The following is a 17,010-nucleotide window of genomic DNA, read 5'->3' on the forward strand; positions in this document are numbered from 1 at the left end:
TCCTGAGAAGACCTTTTGAAGTGCTAAAATGAAAAATAGGCAAAACTCCATTCTGCCCTAGCTAGAGGATCATTAAAAAATTCAGACCCTTCACTTTTTTAAAGCATATAATTTATGTGCATTATAAAGCAACCCTTTGTTTTCACAAGTCAACATTCTTAATGCAGTCTGTCAAAGTGCATTCTCAGTAAATTGCTTTGATAAATATGCCAGCTCAGTCCATTTCTTTTAACCTGAAGAGAGAAAGATTTTAAAAAAGACTTTTGCAGCAGCAAAAAAGAAAATAAATAAAACAGATCTAGACTTTGCTGTATATTTTTATGTCCAAGCTTGCAAATAATTTCCCTTAACACTCTCATGAGCCAGAACTCTGCCTCCAAATTTGTAATTCAAAAGCCTTGTTTTTGTTTTAGAACAGATAGAGAGTGCCAGTTTCTCCTTCTGCCCCACACACTCACCCATGAACAGGTCGGTCCTGAACATGCACAAACTTGATATGGTTTTTAAAACACAGACGAGAAAACCATCCTCAGGTTCACACACCTAAGCTCCAGCACTTCAAGGTAGTAAGTAAGCAATTCTTTCTTTTCTAGAGACCCTCACTGCAAAATCTCACCCGGAAGACTTCAAGGACTGGATATTGGTTAGTTTGGAACTGACTTTTTTTCTATGTAGCAGTTGGTGTAGCTAATACAATGTGATAACACTTCCTGCACATATTTTCCTTGAATATTTAAAATAGATTTCTTAGTTTTCCTCCCCCACCAGGGGTGGTGGAGTTTTATGTAATGATGTAGGAAAACAGAGTAGTAGAGAGACACTTTTTGTCTTAATGGGAGCTTTTGATGAAGTGAGACTTAATCCAAAACATGTTGATTCAAACACAATGTAACCACATTGTCTTGTTACAGATCTTTATAAATATGTGTCTGTGTGCAAATATTCACTCTCAAACACACACTCTTTTAGGGAAAACAACTTGTATCTCACTTTGAAACGTATTCAACTACAGAAAGGCTGCTACTTCATTCAATTAACGCCAAACTCTCCACAGAATTTGATCAGGTTTAGGGGGAGATGCTCTCTTTTGGATTTCCTCACACTTCCCTTGAGTCATAACTATTGTTTCCTTGGGCAGAAAGATGAAAGTAGGGTTTACTACAGAAAGCTACCAAATTCTTCTAAAACATAATGTCAAATAAATAATAAAAGAAAATAACCTGTGAATACTGTATTTCTTATTGTGTATACACAATTTGTCACTGTGATTTTTTTCTACTTTATGACTGGGTATCAATACCAACCAGACATTCATTTTCCTCAGGTATTATCTGGGTAAAAAACGCCCCCCTGGTAAATCAGCTGTCAGAGTGTCCTCGGTCTCAAAGACAGTACTCAGGATTCCTTTCAAAAGCTTAGGAAATGGCCTCAGATTGACACTCCTGACTTGTTGAGAGTCAACAGGAAATGTGGCAGGGAAAGAGTAAGAGCTTGGGACCCAGGCAGTGGAGGGCTAAGAGGATGCGGCTTATATGGAAGAGCTTGGGACCCAAGCATTTGGAGAGATAAGAGGATGTGGCTTGTAAGTGTCCTTCCTGGAAACCCCACAGGTGACAAACCGCACAAGTGCATTCCGCCTATGCTGATGCTCTGACCACTTCTGAGTTATCATTTATGTCTCCCCAGTATCCCCAGAAGAAACTCGCCAACCTCAAGTTGGAAGTCAAGGCTTCTGAAACCGACGTGGGAGAGGGGAGAAGTAGATAGAGTCTAACTCTCAACACTTACACAGGTGGGCTAAACCAGTTATCCACTCTCTCCTCCCACTACCCTTCACCAGGAACTCACTTTCCTGGTGTTGATTCCCTGGAGCAGCCTTTCTGAACTCCAAGGTCATGGTCACCCTATTCCACTTCCCAAGCATGTCCTTCTCCAGCCCTATGACACACAGAAGCCTATGGACTTCTCATCATACATCATAAGGGCTTCTTCTTTGAGTCCTGGGTCACCCCTTCTCATATTAGTAAACTAAGACAACCAAGTATCTTTAATCACCCTGGGTTTTTTTTGGTGGGGGAAGAGAAGGGACAAAAAAATGTGGAATGTCTAAGTCTTACGTTTCTGAAGATTCTGTTAGTTCCAATAGAGGAAGGGACTTGCACGGCTCATAGTGATTTTTCAAAGTAGCAACTCGAAGGCAGCACATAGGAGCATTTCACAGCTGCATCCCTGCTTGACAATCCTGCCTCTTCTACAAAGCTAAGAATACTCCTCAGCTAACCCTCAGTCCTTGAGGAGTAGAAGCCTGAGAACATAGAATTTGATCCCGCAGAATAAATGGCAGGAATTCGTTGAGTCACAGCTATGTCTCTCTGAAATGTGTGGTTTTTTTTTTCATGAGGATGTTGCTTTTCTCAACATGAATATAAAATACAGTCCAGGAACAGTGGCTCACACATGTAATCCCAGCACTTTTAGAGGACTGCTTGATGCGAGGAGTTCCAGACTAGCCTGGACAACATAGCAAGACTCTGTCTCTACAACAACAACAACAAATGTAAAAATAAGCCAGGTGTCATGGTGTGCACCTGTAGTCCCAGCTACTTGGGAGGCTGAGGCAGGAGAATTTCTTGAGACCATGGGTTCAAGGCTGCAGCGAACTATGATTACACCACTGCACTCCCACACTGGTGACAGAGCAAGACCCTGTCTCCAAATATATATATACACACACACACACTCACATATATGTATGTATATGTATATGTATATATGGCAATTAAAAAATACTTGGTTGTCTTACTTCAGTCGTGTTTATCCTTGTGTGTGTGAGCAGATATTTTGAAAGATGAAGACCTAAGATGGATGTACAGGACCCTAAAGTTTTGGCCCAGAACATATGCAGCTATTTAAGCCTGGATGAGCCCAACTTTACACCTTGGAATGAGTAGTGATGTGCAAAATACCTGAGGGCAGGAACCAGGCCTGTCTAGTTCAGCACTGTACTTGCAAGACCCAGTGTTGGAATTGAGCTTTTCCACTCAAATATTTAGTAAATACTCGAATAAATGAATGGATATGAATCAACAGATGAGGAAACTATGATGTTGTGATGAGATTATTCTGTAGGAACCAGAAGCAAAGGTGACCCACTGGTGTGTAGCAGGAGGCATTTCTCCTAAGGAGAGGGGCGACTCCCATTTCCAACTGCCCATGAGAGGTGTAGATCCAGGAGCAGAGATTGGGAGGCAGAGGAGGAGCCTTTGGCTCAGGTGAGCAGAGGATTTCCCTCTACTTTTAGCTTTAGAGAATTGAGATTGAAGGGCACTCCTGTTGGTGACTTTAACATGTTCTTGACAATGGACTGCCATTGAGTTGCTACCTTAAAAAATCATTACCAGCTATGCAAGTTTCTTCCCCGATTGAGACTAACTTAATCTTCAGAAAGGGAAGATTTAGATGCTCTACATTTCTTGCTCCGTGCCCCAAGCCTCAAGAGATTGAACTCAAGGCTGTCTGTTGTGTCAATTCCCAGCTTGTTATTTAAAGCCTATGTGGTGAATGTGAGGTCCATTCTGGTTGGGCGTGATAGCTCACACCTGTAATCCCAGCCACGAGGCAGGTGGACCATTTGAGGTCAGGAGTTCGAGACCAGCCTGGCCAACATGGCAAAACTCTGTCTCTACTAAAAATACAAAAATTAGCTGGAAGTGGTAGTGCACACCTGTAGTTCCAGCTACTCAGGAGGCTGAGGCAGGAGAATTGTTTGAACCCGGGAGGCGGAGGTTGCAGTGAGCCGAGATCTCACCATTGCACTCCAGCCCGGGAGACAGAGCAATTCTGTCTCAAAAAAAAAAAACAAAAAATGAGGTCCATTCTTTCTATTTAGAGGCAAACTCCTAAAGACAAGAGTCATGGTTAATTCTTTATCGTCCATAATGCGTAACAAAGATAGGCCTTATTCCCATACATATTCAGATGTACAGTTGACCTTGAACAACACAGGGGTTAGGGGTGTCAGCCCCCATGCACTTAAAAAATCTATGTACAACTTTTGATTCCCTAAAAACTTAACTACTAATAGCCTACTGTTGACTGGAAGCCTTACTGGTAACATAAATAGCCAACTGACACATATTTTGTATGTTATATATATATTATATGCTGTATTCTTACAGTAAAGTAAGCTAGAGAAAAGAAAATGTTATTAAGAAAACTATGAGGAAGAGAAAATATATTTAGTATTCATTAAGTAGAAGTGGATCATCATAAAGGTCTTCATCCTTGTCTTCATGTTGAGGAGGTTGAGGAACAGGAGGAAGAGGAGGGGTTGGTCTTGCTGTCTCAAGGGTGACAGAGGTGGAAGAAAATCCTCATATAAGTGGAGCTTCACAGTGCAAGCTCATGTTGTTCAAGGATCAATTGTATTCATTTTACTGTATTTGTTTAGGTTTCATAGTTTGCTTGTGATGGGCCCCCTATTCCAGGAAATTAAGAGAGTTGGACTCTGCATCTGTATTAATTTTCACAAACAACATCTGAACATATGAGTATGTGGCTCCTTGTTATCAATTTCTGAAGACAGACTCAGGCAGGATTTTACTGAAAGTCGATCTATAATCTTAATAGTTATTTGACAACTCAATTCTAAGTAAGTTGAACTTAATAGTTATTTGACTTCTCAGGATACAAAATCAATGTACAAAAATCACAAGCATTCTTGTACACCAATCACAGACGAACAGAGAGCCAAATCATGAGTGAACTCCCATTCACAATTGCTTCAAAGAGAATAAAATACCTAGGAATCCAACTCACAAGGGATGTGAAGGACCTGTTCAAGGAGAACTACAAACCACTGCTCAATGAAATAAAAGAGGATACAAACAAATGGAAGAACATTCCATGCTCATGGGTTGGAAGAATCAATATTGTGAAAATGGCCATACTGCCCAAGCTAATTTATAGATTCAATGCCATCCCCATCAAGCTACCAATGACTTTCTTCACAGAATTGGAAAAAACTACTTTAAAGTTCATATGGAACCAAAAAAGAGCCCGCATCGCCAAGTCAATCCTAAGCCAAAAGAACAAAGCTGGAGGCATCACGCTACCTGACTTCAAACTATACTACAAGGCTACAGTAACCAAAACAGCATGGTACTGGTACCACAACAGAGACATAGATCAATGGAACAGAACAGAGCCCTCAGAAATGATGCCGCATATCTACAACCATCTGATCTTTGACAAACCTGACAAAAACAAGAAATGGGGAAAGGATTCCCTATTTAATAAATGGTGCTGGGAAAACTGGCTAGCCATATGTAGAAAGCTGAAACTGGATCCCTTCCTTACACCTTATACAAAAATTAATTCAAGATGGATTAAAGACTTACATGTTGGACCTAAAACCATTAAAATCCTACAAGAAAACCTAGGCAATACCATTCAGGACATAGGCATGGGCAAGGACTTCATGTCTAAAACACCAAAAGCAATGGCAACAAAAGCCAAAATTGACAAATGGGATCTAATTAAACTAAAGAGCTTCTGCACAGCAAAAGAAACTACCATCAGAGTGAACAGGCAACCTACAGAATGGGAGAAAATTTTTGCAACCTACTCATCTGACAAAGGGCTAATATCCAGAATCTACAATGAACTCAAACAAATTTACAAGAAAAAAACAAACAACCCCATCAAAAAGTGGGTGAAGGACATGAACAGACACTTCTCAGAAGAAGACATTTATGCAGCCAAAAAACACATGAAAAAATGCTCATCATCACTGGCCATCAGAGAAATGCAAATCAAAACCACAGTGAGATACCATCTCACACCAGTTAGAATGGCCATCATTAAAAAGTCAGGAAACAACAGGTGCTGGAGAGGATGTGGAGAAATAGGAACGCTTCTACATTGTTGGTGGGACTGTGAACTAGTTCAACCATTGTGGAAGTAGTGTGGCAATTCCTCAGGGATCTAGAACTAGAAATACCATTTGACCAAGCCATCCCATTACTAGGTATATACCCAAAGGACTATAAATCATGCTACTATAAAGACACATGCACACGTATGTTTATTGCGGCACTATTCACAATAGCAAAGACGGAACCAACCCAAATGTCCAATAACGATAGACTGGATTAAGAAAATGTGGCATATATACACCATGGAATACTATGCAGCCATAAAAAGTGATGAGTTCATGTCCTTTGTAGGGACATGGATGAAACTGGAAAACATCATTCTCAGTAAACTATCACAAGGACAAAAAACCAAACACCGCATGTTCTCACTCATAGGTGAGAATTGAACAATGAGAACTCATGGACACAGGAAGGGGAACATCACACTCGGGGGACTGTTGTGGGGTGGGGGGAGGGGGGAGGGACAGCATTAGGAGATATACCTAATGCTAAATGACGAGTTAATGGGTGCAGCAAAACAACATGGCACATGGATACATATGTGACAAACCTGCACGTTGTGCACATGTACCCTAAAACCTAAAGTATAATAAAAAAAAAAGTTATTTGACTTCTCAATTCTAAGTAACTTATTACAGTTACCTAGCACTTTGTACAGTACTGAAATAGAGCTTTGCCATAATTATTTTCACAAGCTAATGAGGAAAGCCAGCAACATTGTGAATCTAGTTGATAAAGGCATGTCGGTGCCACCACCCAGTTCCAGAGATCTGGCATAAGCATGGGCAGCCTCTACCTCTTATTTGACATCACAATCAAGTGGGGCTAATATTTATCTTCCTCAAGTTTGCTCTCTTACATGCTTCACATACTTCATGTAATTAGTGTTTGCCACATCCTTTAAGTTCCTGAGATTCCTGTGAAAATCAGAAGTACGTCAAAGAATAGTTTGAATACAGTGAGTGTGGAGGGCTTTGTAAATTTGCAACCCATGGACGCTTCAAAGGCATAGCTTCAAAGGCATATTAGCAATAGCAGGCATCCAAGATGATTTAAAAGCTTTTGCATATAGCTTTTACATCCTTTTATTGGAACACGAATAAACTCAAGGAGTCTCAGGTCCTTAAAATTAAAGGGATGGAATGATATTTCCTTTATTATTTCTCCCAGTTTATGGATACATGACTTATTTGTGAACAGTAAAAAAGCCTAAATGTTATCTGCTTTGGAATACAAAACATCTATTCTTATCAGATAATACAACTCTCCTTATAAACCCCATGGTTTCAGGAAATAAGCTGAATTTTTCTCCTTTCATAGAATATTTGAAAACTACATATGACCTTAGCAGATCCTAAATAGCTGACATTTGACTCTACTGTAACACTGAGACCTAAAGATACAGTATTTTAATGTTTCCATTTAAATTATTATTTTTCCAGGCATTTAGATATAAGTGGTACTATAAGGTAAGTAAATACAGGTTCACAAACATTATGTTGTCTTGGATTTTCTGCTACTTCACAAGATGACTCACATAAAGTTAACTATGGGCTTGAGTAAATATTCTTATTAAACAGAATATATTATTGTGTAGATTTGTATTGAGTGCCTAAAATTGTATTAGTTATGAATACAACAAACACTAAACACTTACATACTTATACCATGAAAAATTCTCTCTCTTAGACTAGGGCAAGTGAATTGCTGGGGAGCTTCACCGCGTTCCCAGGGACATACACGCTGGGGCAAGTGAATTGCTGGGGAGTTTCACTGCATTCCTGGGGACGGCGCACATCATGGTTTCATTCAAATGGGTTTTGTTTCTTCAAAACATTGCAAGCAAAACTCAAGTAAACAAGAAAAAAGACTTTCACCGTGTTCACATTTCTTGCATGAATTTTGCAGACCATCAAAAGATAGATGTGTGCTATAAGCAGGCAGATACAGATAGATAGATACATACAGGGATGAATAGATAGAAATAGATGACAGGTAGATAGATAGATACATACATACATGATGCATACATACATACATAGATGATGGATGGATAGAGATCAATGATAGAAGATAAATAGATAGATACATACATACCTGAAAACATATGATAGATGGATAGCTAGGTAGATATATAGATGATAGATAGATACATACATAGATACATAGAGATTAATGATGGATAGATAGATACATAGATGGATGGATATAGATGATAGATTGATAGATATAGAGATTAGATATAAATAGATGATAGATGATAGACAGATTAGATAGATATGATAGATATGTAGATAGTGAGAGAGATAAATAGAAATGGATGATAGATGATGGATAGATACATCCATACATGGATGAATAGATAGATACACACAGAGATTAGATAGATGATAGATAGATGATAGATAGATAGATAGATAGATGATAGAATTTTATTTCTGGTAACCAGCAAGATAGATAGACAAAAGAAAAGATCAATGATTATTAAAAGCCAAGTGTATTTTCATCTGCCATGACTTGCTGAAAGATAAGTTGTTTCTTGGCATTAGAACATCTGCAAAGTTTAACTTTTCTGTAATCCTGGATTCCTTGCTACAGGTTCAACCCTCAAATTTTAGGTCACATCCCTTCCATTGAATAGCATGATGCATTTCTTTACAGCAAGTAGTTTAGCTTATCTCCACTCTTTGTGGACAGAGGCTGTAGCACCAGAGAAACACAACCATTTCTATGTGAAATGTGATCTAAGTTAATGAGACTTTAGCCATCTCTTCATGTGAAAATAGAATCTCTCCAAAATACATGCTTATCCAGAGAATGGAAGCCAACGAGAAGCTGAATGCTTTATATAATGTTGGAATCCTGGTTGTAGGTAACAGAACTACAAGATAGGAAACATGTTCTTGTTTCCTGATATTTACCATAAACACGAGAAAAAGGTTCCTGAAGTTTACACAGAGCACTTTTCATTGTGGGTTTATGGGAGATGAGCAGATGAAAGAATTCGGTGATCCTCTCTCATGGAGTCACATTGTTTAGGTCAGCATTTCTCCCAGAACATTAGATTTGTGAAAGGGAATGGTGTGCTCCAGGCAGCTTCTGGGGCCATTGGGTCTATGGGAACCCTTTCTCATGCAGCCCTTATAGCAAAGAAAAGCTGAGCTGGCAGACATATGTGAACTCTTGGCTACATCACCCCGATTCTCTGCCAGGACCAGGGACTAAATATGTTGAAAACTTCATTTAGTTAGTGTTGACACAGATTAAGGTCTAATTTTGCTTCATTTTACATTATCAAACCTCAAGCATTTAAACACAGTCCTCTTGTAACTCCACACAGGGGTGAGTTATAAGATAAAAATGTGTGGAAAGCCCTCTCAAAGACCTCCTACATGGATAATTACGTCAGTGGCAGAGCTTGGTGTAGGTCTCCTTAAATCACGCATCTGAACTGATTATGGGGGCTCATTCCTCCCTAATAAGGCTCCATATATAGCAGAGATTATTACTTCCAGGACACTATGTTACCAAATGATTCCTGATAGGAAAAGGGCATTTGAGATCCTGACTGGACAATTTACAATTTGTGGTGAAATCGTCATTTCAATACCAGCTGTTATATATTAGACATGTTCACACTGCAAAGAGCTCAGGAATTACATGAAACTAAGAATTATGAGTGATGTTTTCTAGGAGAGGTAACATCATTGAGTTTATCATAAGAGTGCCTGGGAAGTGAGACAGCTTCGAGTAAAGAAAAATGCACTCAACTAGGATCCTAGATCCGAAAAGCATCATTTCTAGAGGCTTGTAATTACCTGCTTGTAATATAATCTCTTGCAATTCACTTTACCTGCCCAAAGGACAAGGTGAATGACAAAATATCAAGCAGAGGAAATCTACTATTATCTATTTTATTTGAATTTATCTATTTTACTTGCATTTCAAGTTGAAAAAAACTCTATAATTTAAAAAAAATGTAAGAACAGCTTAGTCTGTAGATTACCCAGTGCTAGGCATTATGCTGTTTCCATTGGAACAAGGATGAGAAATATCTGTGTCCTACACTGAGACGCTCACAGTCTATTGCAGATGACACACTCACATTCTCAGCATGTGTTTGACTTCCATATTTGCAAGTTTGCTTACTTACTAAAATTGATTTGTAATCTAGCACTTCCGTAGTCATCCAGAGACATGCACAGAGTGGTGACAATTTTCAATAACTGACACCCACATTGCTCACATTTTTGTGCTTTTTGTTGGTGATGTCACTCTCAAATGGCACCCAAGCCTGGTGCTGAAGTGCTGTCTAATGTTGCTAAGCACAAAAAAGCTCTGATGTGTCCTACAGAGAAGATGGGTGTGTTCAATTAGCTTTTCTCAGGCATGAGTCATAGTGTTGTTGGCTGCGCATTCAACATGAATGAATCAACTATATATATTAAATACAGTGTCTTTAAACAGAGATACACAAACCAAGGTCAGTTGATGAAAATGTTGTGACCAGAGACTTCATAGACTCCCTAAGCCTGTGTTTCTCCTAAGAGCAATGGTATTATGGTAATTCAGCATTCACAGTGGCTTTATAGAACATTACTATCATAAATAACAAGAATCAACTGTGTGTGTGTGTGTATGTATGTATATGTGTATATATATATATGGTGTGTGTGTATGTATATGTATGTACGTACATTACTGTGCTGCAGGAAGTATGCACAGGTGTCACAAGAGCCCATAAAACAGCCACACCTAGAAAAGGAAGAGCACTGTGAAAACCCCAATATAGTTCTACATAGACAATGAAAAAGAGGTTAAAGGGGTTCTCTTGGATACTCTGGTGCCAAAGATCTTAATGGACAGTTTTGTTTTGGCAAAAAGGCTGAAAATTCCAACTTTCAAAAGATTTTTAAAATGCCAAATCTGACAAAATTCAGAAGAGTTTACTACTTTCTTGATCTGAAAGACGACATAAGACAAATACCATCTTCATGCTAAGCACTGAAGCAATGAAAATCTTTTTAAGCACAATCAGAATAAATAAATATGTTCTGCTATCATAAAAATGATTAAATAATCTCATGAAGGTGCTTGTTTTTAAAAAACCTTATAGGAGAGTTTGAAAAGAATTCGACAAAACACATGAATTCAGAAGAATTCAGAAAGATACTTACATAAAAACGTTTCTACATCCAAATGACACTCAGAAAATATTATGTGAGAAAAATAACATTCTTAGTAGCAAACAAAATAATTACATTCTCGGGAGCCAATTTAGTAAGTAGCAGGAATGAAAAATGTGAAGAAAAGCATAAAGCTTAAGAAAAAGTGCTTCAGAAAATTGAAACATAAATTGCCAGTAAGTGAGATGACACAATATTGTAGAAATGTTGAAGCTGCCTAAATTAATTAATAAAAACTCAAAATGACTCCGAACAAACTCCCTTTGTTGACTTCTAAAATTCACCTGTAGTGAAAAACATAGCCAGAAAAATAATGAAATGGGAAATCATGGCAGGGAGGGGGCACTGGAACATGTAGGGTTTTAAAAATTAAAACAAAAGGCAGAATACACAGAATCTGGAATAAACCGAGAACTCAAAAGTCAGGAAACTGTATCAGATAGATAGACCGCAGTAGCTCGTAAAGCTAGTATGCTAAATCAGTTGTGAAAAGATTAATTATTCCAATGAAAATCAGACTCCTACCTCACCCAGCACAGCAAACTATAATTTAGGTACACATAAGAAATTCATGTGTAGCAAACAAGAATATAACTGTACAAAAAATGAGTGACTTTTTTTGTAATATTCTGGTTGTGAAAGGCATTTTTAGGTACGATAATAAGAAAACTGTGAAGAAAAATCTTGACCTGTCACTCATTTTCTATGGAAAATGCACTATATACAAGCCAAAATGACACTATTATCTGGAAACAAATGGTCATACTATGTCCATAAGCAAGAAGTTAACATCTGTTCCTTACCCTCAAAATAGCCTTTACGGTTAAAACAATAGTGGGTAAAGTTATAAACAGGCAATTTCCAGAAGAGAGAAAAATAGTTCGTAAACATAAAAATGTTTCAACCTCACTACTATCCCTCCACACACATACACAAAAAAGATCCAGGGAGGTTCTCATTTTTTCCCTATGATTTTGGCATATATTTGACAAAGTGATAATTCATGTTTATTTAAAGGGGCTGAAATGGAAACCTATATATAATCTTAGTGGTATTATAAATGTGTAAATTTATACAAATTTTCACAATATACTTATTCACTCTATAAATGTAATTTTAAAGAGTATATATCTCTTGTCAATGTAATTTTCAAATAAACTAGTCTAAGAAAAATGTTGGAGATAATGTACAAAGATATGGCTATTTAGAAAATATGAACAGAGGCCAAGCAAGGTGGCTCAAGTCTGTAATCCCAGAACTTTGGGAGGCCGAGGCAGGTGGACCACTTGAGCACAAGAGTTCAAGACCAGCCTGGGAAACATGGCAAAATCCCATGGCAAAACATTGGCAAAATTACCAAAAAAAATACAAAAATTAGCCAGTGTGGTGGTGTACACCTGTGGCCCCAGCTACTTGGGAGGCTGAGGTGGGAGGATCACCTGAGCCCAGGAGGTCTAGGCTACAGTGAGCCATGATCATGCCACTGCACTCCAGCCTGGGTGACAAAGTGAGACCCTGTCTCAAAAAATAAAAAAACAAACAAAAAAGAATGAGTAGATATAAACATATAGATACACCAATCCAAGTGTTCATTTTCATATAGTGTAAAATGAAAACATAATTGCTCATCGAATATAAAATGATTAAATAACTTAGCGTGCATTATTTTACAAAGGAATAGCACTTTGAAGTATTGCTATAGAAATGAAAATGTTAGGAAAGAGGGTAATAATATATTGCTAGGCGATTGTATAATAAGATCCAGTGTTTCCAGATAGATATCTCCAACACGTCCTGTGGCTCAGTTATTATAAAATGTGCAGTTAAACAAAAGCAACTTAATAACAAAAAAAAAAATCATTATAGAAGTATGGTTTTGGAGGTAGGATATATCTGAGCAAAATGGACAATTAATACTGAGACTAAGCATTTTGCTTTCAAATTTCAAGCATTTTACATGATTTCTCTAGGTCAAATGTGAGATGCCTCCTTCACAGAGGGAGAGTCAAGCTCAATGGTTTAGGGGCTTACAACTCCATCTCTCCGAATGTGTTAAGATGCGCGTGCTTGTGCATCTGGAGAACAGCAATAAGTACGCCCCACTAGGCCACACCCTTTCCCCAATTCAAATCAAGAGAAGGGGTATTCACACCCATCAAGACTTAATTAATTGCATTATGGGATAAGGAGTTGACATCTTTTTTCTGAATAAATGCTGTTTTATATTCATATTCTTGCCATAAAACAATGGCATGCCTGGGGAATGTCTTTAAGAACTGTCATAATTTTTTGATGGTGTGAACCAAGTCTCTAAGATCTCACATCTCACTCAAAAGTTGGCCCGTGGTATGGCTGAGTAACGTTTGCTTGAGGACGCTGTGCTTGTAAATCAACTTTGTGAAAGCTGCCCATCGGGAAGAAATATCACCGGTCTCAGAGTTGAGGTTTGAAAGATAACAGCAGATGAGTGACTACATATTTTATTATGTTAGCAGCGGCAAATCCATATAGGTCTGCAGCAACCTCAATTCTTGCTTCTTCGGAAGAAAGAATTCAGCCAAGGGGGCATAAAGCACATGAGAGACTGAGGCAAGCTTGAAACCAGTAGTGAAAGTTTATTAAAAGTTTTAGAGCAGGAATGAAAAGGAGTAAATTACACTTGGAAGAGGGTCAAGCGGGCAACTTGAGAGATTCAAGTGTACAGTTGACCTTTGACTCGGGGTTTTACAATGGCATGGTTCAGGGGTCTTGTGTCTCTTCTCCTCTGATTCTTCCCTTGGGGTGGGCTGTCTGCATGTGCAGTGGCATTGCTAGCACTTGGGAGGGGCTGCATGTGCAGCGTGTTTACTGAAGTTGTTCATATGCTCACTTGAGGTGCTTTTCCCCTTACCAGTCTAGCATTCCTAGAGGAAGGTCACAGACCAGTTAAACTCCACCATTTCACCTTGCACTGCACATCCTTGAGCCCACTCATCCAACTCCTGAGATCTTATTGGGAAGCTGCTAATCACCAGATTCTATCTATTAGGAGACTGACCTTTCCCTGGATTTGGCTGTGACCAATTACTATTTTAGAGAGACAGTTTAACAACCTCCTGAACATCACCTGATGGTCTTCTGACATTCCTTGGGAGGTGAGAGGGCCGTCTCCCATCCTGCTCATGTCTGCCTAACTATCTACTGTAACAGTTAGGTGCCTACATTTCCTAAGTACTGGTTACTCAGTTTCTCCCAGATTCCCATGAAATTGAGAGCTAGATTGATGTGGCTTCCATTCCTTGAAACCAAAAGAATTCTCACCATTCATTTTCACATGTCTACAGCAAGGCAGAAATACTCCATTCCAGGACAGATGGATAACAAATCTCAGTAAATGAGTCAGGCCAAAATCAAACCATTCACTTGGCTGTGGGTCAATTTTATTATGTACCAAATATTCTAGGTACGGTGGGAGCAAATAAAGCATTGCAAGCAACTTGTAATGCTACATAAGGAAATGGTAGCTGCATGGCAGCCGAAGGATGTAGGTTCTATTGTTTGTGGCTAAATAACATTCATTCTGTTTTGCAATTTTTAACGGTTGAGAATATTTTTCAAAGCATGACTACCCAAAAGTATTTATGCAGGGAAATTCAGAACAAGCCAGTGATTAAAAGTCCACCTCTATAACCCCAGCTTGATTTGTTTTATTATTTTATGCATGATGGGGTATTGCAAAGCATGGGTTACTACTATGCATCGAATCACCACTCTAAATGTGTTTGGAGTTCTCTGTTGTACAGTTACAGGAAACTGGAAAAATGGAAAACTTTTCTCATTTTTGTTTTGTTTTGTTTTGTTTCCCTCTTCGACTCAATTCAATGTGGATCAGTCAGATCAGACCCCAAAACAATGTTGGGTGTTCTTGTAGGTGTCTCAGTTTTGGGAATGGCTAGATGCCTCTACATTGTGCTCAAACAGATGTCTGGGAATATGGACCTGACATTATGCAAGGAATGTAACAGGCAGGGTTACAAGAAGTGACTTCTATCACAGCAAAAATACATTCTTTTCTTGTTCCTTGAAAATGATACTTACAAGTTGCTTTCCAATGGTAGATAAACTAAGAGAGGGCCCACAGAAATGACAGATGACATAAAAACACTTCTTGACATAGAAAACATCTCCTCTTGCTAAATATAAGAGGATGACAGCAAGTCAGATTTCTTTAGATGTCAAGCAGAAGAAGTACTAAGGCATTCTGCAAAGTGTATTATGCTCAGGTTAGGTGTTACTAATGTCAGTATGCATATTGGAAGTATTAATTTCATTACCTACTGTATTCGTTTGTTTTCACACTGCTATAAAGAACTACGTGAGACTGGGTAATTTATGAAGAAAAGAGATTTAATTAACTCACAGTTCCACAAGCTTAACAAGAAGCTTGACTGGGAGGCCTCAGGAAATTTACCATCATGGCAGAAGGCGAAGGGGAAGCAAGCACCTTCTTCATATGATGGCAGGAGAGAGAGAGAGAGAGAGAGAGCAAGGGGGGAGGTGCCACACACTTTTAAACCATCAGATCTTGTGAGAACTCACTCACTATCATGAGAACAGCAAGGGGGAAATCTGCCTCCATGATCCAATCACCTCCCACCTGGCCCCTCCTCCAATTCGACATGAGATTTGGGCAGAGACACAAATCCAAACTCTATCACCTATGTATTGTTTGGTCAGTTTTATTTTTAAAAATGTATCCTCAACTACACCTACTTCTTATGATACCACCAGTGTCAGTTTAGAATGTGGGAAAACGTAGGAAGGTAGTTCTGTCTGCACTAAAAATAGCGTGTTTGTTTTGGGAGGCCAAGGCGGGCGGATCACAAGGTCAGGAGATCGAGACCACGGTGAAACCCCGTCTCTACTGAAAATACAAAAAAAATTAGCCGGGCGTGGTGGCGGGCGCCTGTAGTCCCAGCTACTCGGACAGGCTGAGGCAGGAGAATGGCGTGAACCCGGGAGGCGGAGCTTGCAGTGAGCCGAGATCGCGCCACCGCACTCCAGCCTGGGTGACAGAGCGAGACTCCGTCTCAAAAAAAAAAAAAAAAAAAAAAAAAAAAAAAACCAAAGAAATTTGTATCTCATATGAGTTGACAGTTACCCATAGGTGAGACAGGACACTAGACAATACTTATCCTCCGTTTACCTGCAAGTCCCCCATGTGAGATTTGAGAACCGTATCTTAACTGGAGTCTTTGAAATTTTCTTTCATCATTCTATAAATTTGACTTGTTGTATTTCAGGTAAAAATACATAAAAATTCAACACTTTTCTCCACTCCTAACAATGATGTGGACACAAGGGATAAGCAATGTAGATTATAAAATTAAATATAAAATTTATAATTATTCTTACTTATACAATTATGTAAAAAAAACTCATAGATCCATAGGAAAGCCACAAACTCAGCAGGAAAAAGGAATAAGGAATATAACAGACAATTCTGAGAATTATACATTGTGTGTAGAATGCTTGTAGAAGAAATACTTAATATATAAAAAGATACCATTTGAATCTATCAGACTACAGATAAATTAGCAAAGGTAATATAAAATATTGGAAATAGTGTGAAGAAACTTGTATTTTTGTACAACCACTAGTGAAAGTGCAAAGTACAATTTGAGAGAATATGAATTTAACATTTTCATAACTGGAACCAAAAAATTCCATCATATTTTTTCAGAAATTGTATCACAGTCCTACAAGATAAATGCACAAGATAATTCTCCAAATCATTGAGAGTATAATCTATAATCTTCCTAAGCAACGAACAGTATAGCACTAGTTAAGGAAATCATATATCAGCACAAAGAAATGTCAACAAGAACTAAGAAGAAGGGTATGTATCT

At 38.5% G+C, this 17,010-nt stretch overlaps 1 protein-coding gene across 5 annotated transcripts in view; it reads left to right on the top strand.

Moving 5' to 3' along the window:
* The window catches only part of LOC129475165 (variable charge X-linked protein 3-like), a 545,231-nt gene that overhangs the window by 505,743 nt on the left and 22,478 nt on the right, over nucleotides 1–17,010 (top strand). For 3 of the 5 annotated variants that reach the window (XM_055267200.2, XM_063634964.1, XM_063634963.1), the window contains one exon: nucleotides 1,687–1,792. The exons of the other annotated variants lie outside the window; for them this stretch is intronic. The gene's annotated coding sequence lies outside the window, so the exon portion shown is untranslated. The remainder of the gene's footprint in view (nucleotides 1–1,686; nucleotides 1,793–17,010) is intronic. 5 annotated transcript variants of the gene reach the window in all.

Source organism: Symphalangus syndactylus, chromosome X, assembly GCF_028878055.3.
Source record: "Symphalangus syndactylus isolate Jambi chromosome X, NHGRI_mSymSyn1-v2.1_pri, whole genome shotgun sequence".
Taxonomy (NCBI): Eukaryota; Metazoa; Chordata; class Mammalia; order Primates; family Hylobatidae; genus Symphalangus; species Symphalangus syndactylus.